This window comes from Humulus lupulus, chromosome 5 (assembly GCF_963169125.1).
Source record: "Humulus lupulus chromosome 5, drHumLupu1.1, whole genome shotgun sequence".
NCBI classification, from domain to species: Eukaryota; Viridiplantae; Streptophyta; class Magnoliopsida; order Rosales; family Cannabaceae; genus Humulus; species Humulus lupulus.
This window is the reverse complement of record NC_084797.1, coordinates 126368913-126375756: the sequence shown is the minus strand read 5'-3', so window position 1 is coordinate 126375756 and position 6844 is coordinate 126368913.

Genomic DNA, 6844 nt, shown 5'->3' with positions numbered 1-6844 from the left:
TCGATCAGGTCTAAGGTTTATTCGAGCTGATTGTGGTTCGAGCTTTGGTCATAAGCGTGGGTTCGAATTGTAGGAATTTTGACCTCAATAGGCAACATAGCCTTGCAACCGTATGCCAGATAGAACGGGGTATGTCCCGTTGATGTTCGAGATGTAGTCCTATATCCCCATAGGACTTGGGGAAATTCTTCGGGCCATCGTCCTTTTGCTTCCTCCAACTTTTTCTTTAGCGAAATCTTGAGGGTTTTGTTTACAGCTTCGACCTGGGGATGAGCTACTGACGAAAAACTCTTTATTATTCCATTTTTCTCGCAAAAGTTGGTGAACAAGTCGCTATCGAACTGGGTTCCGTTGTCGGATACAATTTTCCTCGGCATCCCATATCGGCATACAATGTTCTTTACCATGAAGTCAAGGACTTTCTTGGAAGTTATTGTTGCTAATGGTTCAGCCTTTGTCCACTTTGTGAAGTAATCTACGGCAACTACAACATACTTCACTCCGCCCTTTCCAGTTGGGAGAGAGCCTATGAGGTCGATTCCCCATACCGCAAATGGCCATGGGGAAGTCATCATGGTCAGCTCGGATGGTGGAGCTCGAGGAATCGTGGCGAACCGCTGGCACTTATCGCACTTCTTTACGTATTCAAAAGAATCCGATTTGATGGTAGGCCAGAAATAAGCTTGGCGTATGATTTTCTTGGATAGGCTATGCCCCCCAGTATGGTCTCCACAGAACCCTTCATGAATTTCTTCAATGATCTTCTTGGCTTCGGGTGGAGTCACGCACCGAAGTAATGGCATGGAATATCCCCTTCTATATAGCTTTCCATCCAAAATGGTGTAACGGGGAAGTTGATACATTAACTTTCGTGCCTGGTTCCGATCTTTTGGAAGGACTCCGGTCTCGAGATATTCGACTATCGGGGTCATCCAGGTAGGCTCAGAATCAATCATACGCACGTCTTCCTACTCCGACTCGTTAATGCTAGGTGCCGAGAGATGTTCTATTGGTACCACATTTAGCTCATCATTCTCGGTGGAAGTAGTGAGCCGAGCTAAGGCATCTGCATTTGAGTTCTGCACTCGGGGAACCTGTTCGATCGCATAAAACTCGAAATGTTCCAATGCGGATTTTGCCTTTCCTAAGTAAGCTGCCATTTTCATGCCACGAGCTTGATATGCTCCTAAAATTTGGTTAACCACAAGCTGGGAGTCGCTGTAGCAATGTATTGCTTTAGCTTTGAGCTCTTTGGCTATACGGAGTCCCGCCAGTAAAGCCTCGTATTCGGCCTCGTTATTCGATGCATTGAAGTCGAATCTTAAGGCAGAATGAAATCTGCTTCCTGCGGGAGTAATCAAAATGACCCCTGCCTCCGATCCATTCTCATTAGATGACCCATCGACGTAAAGTTTCCACAGCTCATGGGCTGAGGTTATCACTTCATCGTTGGTCATGCCAGTACATTCCACTATAAAGTCTGCCAAGGCTTGTGCCATAATGGTCGTCCTCAGGTGGTAGGTGATCTCGAATTTCCTGAGTTCAACCGCCCATTTAAGAATTCGACCTGAAGCTTCTGGCTTAGACAAGACTTGCCTCAGTGGTTGATCAGTTAATACATGGATGGGGTACGCCTGAAAGTAGGGTCGAAGTTTACGAGATGAATTAATTAAGCTGAGAGCTAGCTTTTCCATCAAGGGGTATCTCGACTCTGCCCCCAGTAATCTTTTACTGATGTAATATACGGGCCTCTGTACCTTTTCTTCTTCTCGCACGAGCACTGCACTTATTGCATGTTCGGTAGTGGCAAGATATAAGTATAGTACTTCTCCTGTAATAGGTTTTGATAAGATGGGGGGTTCTGCGAGGTGCTTTTTAAGCTCCTGGAAGGCCAGCTCGCACTCTTCCGTCCATTCCAATTTCTTGCCTCCCCTCAATAGGTTGAAAAACGGAAGACAACGGTCTATAGATTTCGAGATAAACCTACTTAGTGCCGCCATCCTGCCGGTCAAACATTGGACATCTTTGTGTCTTCGAGTGAGGGGATGTCGATTAAGGCCTGGATCTTGTCTGGGTTAGCTTCTATCCCATGAGCATTTACAATGAAGCCCAGGAATTTTCCGGATGATACCCAAAAGGAGCACTTCTGAGGGTTAAGCTTCATGTTATACTTCCGGAGCACGGCAAAACACTCTTCGAGGTCATCAACATGGTTATCGTTAAGTTGAGACTTGAATAGCATGTCATCAACATAAACTTCCATGTTGTTTCCTATTTGCTTCGAAAACATCATGTTCACGAGCCGCTGGTATGTGGCCCCAGCATTTTTTAGCTCGAATGGCATGACGTTGTAACAATATAGTCCTTTGTCAGTTATAAAACTCGTATGTTCCTGGTCAGGGGCATGCATGGGAATCTGGTTATATCCAGAATAGGCATCCATGAACGACATCAGTCCATGCCCTGCCGTGGCATCCACGAGCTGGTCAATCCTCGGTAAGGGAAAATAGTCCTTCAGACAAGCCTTGTTGAGGTCTGAATAGTCAATGCAGGTTCGCCACGTCCCATTAGGCTTTGGGACCAACACCAGATTGGCTACCCAGTCAGGGTAAAAAGCATCCCTAATGAACCGATTTGCTTTTAACCTGTCGACCTCCTCCTTCAGTGCCTTTTTTCTGTCGTCATCCAGTTGTCTTTGCTTTTGTTGCTTCGGTGGGAAGCTTTTATCGATATTTAGTGCGTGGCTCGCTATGTTCGGACTTATTCCTACCATGTCCGAATGTGACCACGCGAAGACATCCTGGTTTTTCTTCAAGAAGCAAATAAATTGTTATTTAGTTTCCTCCTGGAGTTGTTTCCCGATCTTTATTATTTTGGAAGGATCTGACTCTTCGAGCTCTTCTAATGGTTCGAGGTCAGCTTTCTCTTCCACCCTTGGGTCGATTTCTTCATCTATCTCCAAGATCGTCCCATCTTTATTTTGAATAATGACGAGTGCCTGTGCACTCGTTTGTTTCTTTCCTCTTAGGGAGATGCTATAGCATTCCCTTCCAGCCAACTGGTCTCCCTTCAACGTCCCGATGCCACTAGGAGTAGGGAACTTAATGGCCAGATGCCTCACAGATGAAACTGCCCCCAGCCCTACTAGGGCGGGTCTTTCGAGCAGCACGTTGTAGGCCGAAGGTAGGTCCACTACTACGAACTCCATCATCTTGATTGCTGGGACTAGGTAGTCTCCCAAGGTTACAGGGAGTTCGATGGACCCCATGCAAGCGGTCCCTTCTCCTAAAAATTCGTACAGTGTTGTCGTATATGCTTTCATGTCGCGAAGAGTGAGTCCCATTTTCTCTAGGGTGGCCTTATAGAGAATGTTTACTGAGCTCCCATTGTCTATGAGAACTTGGTGAACTCTCTTATTTTCCAGCTGGAGAGTGATGACTAGTGGATCATGGTGAGGAAACTGAACATGGGACGCGTCATCCTTAGTAAAGGTTATCGGTTGGGATTCAATTTTTTGGCTTTTTGGAGCTCTAGGTTCGGGTTCATAAGGAGACCCGTCCCCAGTCTTTAGCTCGTTCACATATCTTTTTTGGGCATTCCTGCCCATCCCTGCGAGATGAGGCCCTCCCGAGATGGTTATCATGTCTTCTCCATCAATTGGAGGGGGCCTATCTTCTTCCCTGGCTCGGGAATTGTTGTTTTGTGCAGGTTGTGGCGCAGCTGCCCTCTGGCCAGTAGACGCCTGACTAGTATTCTGGTTTTTGACATATTGTCTAAAGTAGCCTCTCGAGATCAATCCTTCGATCTTGTCTTTCAACTGTCGGCACTCATCAGTAGTATGCCCGGTGTCTCTATGAAATCGAAAATATTTGTTGGAGTCCCTCTTGGACTTCTGATTTCTCATGGGGTCTGGAGGTCTGAAGGGGACCTGGTTTTCATTAGCCAGGTATATGTTCTCTCGAGACTCGTTGAGCTCGGTGTACACTCTGTACACGGAGAAATATCTCTCCCCCTTCTTCTTCTTTCCCCCTTTGGCCTCAGGGTTACTCCCTTCGTTCTTATTTCTCTTGGAAGGGTTTTCTGCAGCAGGCTTTGAGGCTGGTGGGTCTACCGAGGTTGAGGCAGGGTTTATGTTTATCGTTGTAGTTACGGGATGGGAGGTCATATTCAACGTCGACCTCGCCTCCTCTACATTGACAAACCTCTGCGCTCGTTTGTTAAACTCGGTTAGGGATCTCACCGGTTTTCTCTGCATGTCGTCCCAGAGAGCACTTCCTGGCATTACTCCGGCCTGGACAGCCATTAGATGACCGCTGTCATCCACATTTCGAGCTCGGGCAACCTCCAAGTTAAACCTCGTGAGGTAACTTTTTAATGTCTCACCTGGCTGCTGCCGAACGTTAGTCAAAGTTGATGCCTCAGGTCTGACCCCCATCATGGCTCTGAACTGCTTCTTGAAGTCCTTAGATAGCTGATCCCAAGAAGTGATTGAGTGTCTTTTATATTTTTCGAACCAGCTCTTGGCTGGTCCCGTAAGTGATGTCGAAAATAACATACATCTGAGCTCGTAACCCACGTTACTTGCTCTCATTATGGTATTGAATGTACTTAGATGGATGTACGGGTCGGACTTTCCCTCAAATGTTGGGAAGTGAGGGATCCGAAATCCTTGAGGAAACGGGGTATTGGAAATATGGGGAGCAAACGGTTCGAGCTCCTCGTCAGAGTCCTCATGCCAACCTTGGCCTTACTCATTTTGCAAAAGTCTGAAGGCCTTCTCCAACTGATCAATTCTTTCCTGGACCAGGTCCGTGAGGGGTCTTGCCTGAAATTGGCTGTCATTGATCACAATTCCAGGCTCGCGCCTCTGCAGGTGATCTTTACGCCCATTTAGGCGACCCCTCAGGTCCGGGTTTGTTGGGTTAACATTACATCGATTCTGATTCAAGTGTTCCCGCAGGTCGGAGCCATTCCTGCGGCTCCCAGTATTCTTTCGACCTCGATCATACATACTGACCAATATAGTATCTCCCGAGTCGTCACTGGTAAGACTCGTCACATGATTATTTCGAGATGGGTCTCTTTCATGCTGCCTCATCTCGGCAGTGCGGGACCGGGACATCTGACTTCTTGTAGACTGGGTGCCTCTTTGCTCCCTGAAGGCTTCTCTGTTCCCTTGTCTCCTTCCCGCATGTCTTTCCCCATCATCACAAATTGGATGAGTGTTCTTGCGAGGCGGTGAAGGGTATCTTATAGGTGATGGCGGGAAGTGTATGGGTGAAGGTGGCTGCCACCCATTTCGAGGCCTACATGGCCCGGAGTTTGCCCGAGATGGGTCGGTTGCATTCTGCGTGTTACCAGGGATTTGAGTCTGAGCCTCTGTAGGGGCTCGGTTATTCCCAGTTCCCGCTGGTACCTCCGCAGTTGAATTAACCGGAGCCCTAGCTCGGGTACTTCTCTGGGGTCTCGAGGGAGCGGATGGCGCTGCTGGTGCCGGAGGTTGCTCTGGCCTCCTTGCGGCAGCATTTTTTCGTGGACGTCCATGAGGCCTGCGAGGAGGAACATGCACGTCCCTTGGAGGAGGGGCTTGGTTTTCACACGGAGGTGGGGGTTGAGCTGCTTGAGCCTCTGCGGCTATGCTAGCCAACTCCTCATTCCGCTTATTGGCTTCAGCCAATTGTTGTTTCAGCTGCCTGTTTTCAAGTTCCAGAATGGGAACGTACCGTTCAGGATTGTAATACATATCCTCATCCCTTGGAGGTGCTGGTGGTCCCCGAGAATCGGAGGACTTGCTTCTCTCTTCAATATCCGGGTATACCATTGGCTGCTTCCCAGGGCGTCTTGGATAGTTTTCTTCGGGTATGTTTTGATCGTTTGTAGCCATAACTTGTTCAGGGATTGAATGCTTAAGGCTCTCAATGAAAGCACCAAACTGTTGACGTCGTTTTTCGTCAACAGTAAATATAGAGCACGTAAACAATAAATAGTTATGGCTAGAAAAATACAATAAAACAAGGAGGATTTTTACGTGGTTCAGCAGTTAACTCTGCCTAGTCCATGAGTCTTTGTTATTAGAACTTAGGAAATTTCTGGAAATTCTTCAGAGATGAATTCTCCAGAGTTTCTCTCAAGATCACAAAATTTCGGTCCTTTACAAAGGTACAAGACTTCTCTATTTGTAGAGGAAGTCTCAGGATACTATCCCACACGTTTCTGGGAAGTTATCCTTTACATTAATAAATTTAATGGCTTTAAAAGCCTGTAACTCCTATATACAAGGAAACGTCCCCTGAAGACCAGGGGGCATATAACTGACTAATAAATACCCCTTTATTATAGGGAAGTTACAACAATAAATGTAGACTGTGTCTCTCCAAGTGACTCACTAAGATGTTCAAAGTCAGCAATCAACATCGTCAGCATTGTACAAGCCCAGGTGTCTGAGTGAATTTCGAGTTGTACTATTTTCTCGAAGACCACATAGTTTCGAGCTCATACTTATGTCAGGCTCAGAACTTTTGATCCGAGGCCACTCGAGAATAGACGTACTCCGATGTCTGTCTTTCAAGCTTGTAAGGACTTCGAGGCTACCCATCTTCGAGGTTGCCACCTGCTTTGTAGGTTCGGCGCCTAGGTTGCGAATATGTATTCTAGATATTGCGAGCTCACACCTGACGAATCCAGCTTTTGAGATCACAATTCTCAAGGCTCGAAATCTGGGTGTAACGGATCCATTACCTCTCTTGATTTGTGAAATCAAGAACACACAAGATGACCAACACTCAAACTTTATCACCCCTTGTTCAAGCCTAGGGTTTTCGAAAACCATCATGAGGAGAAGGAG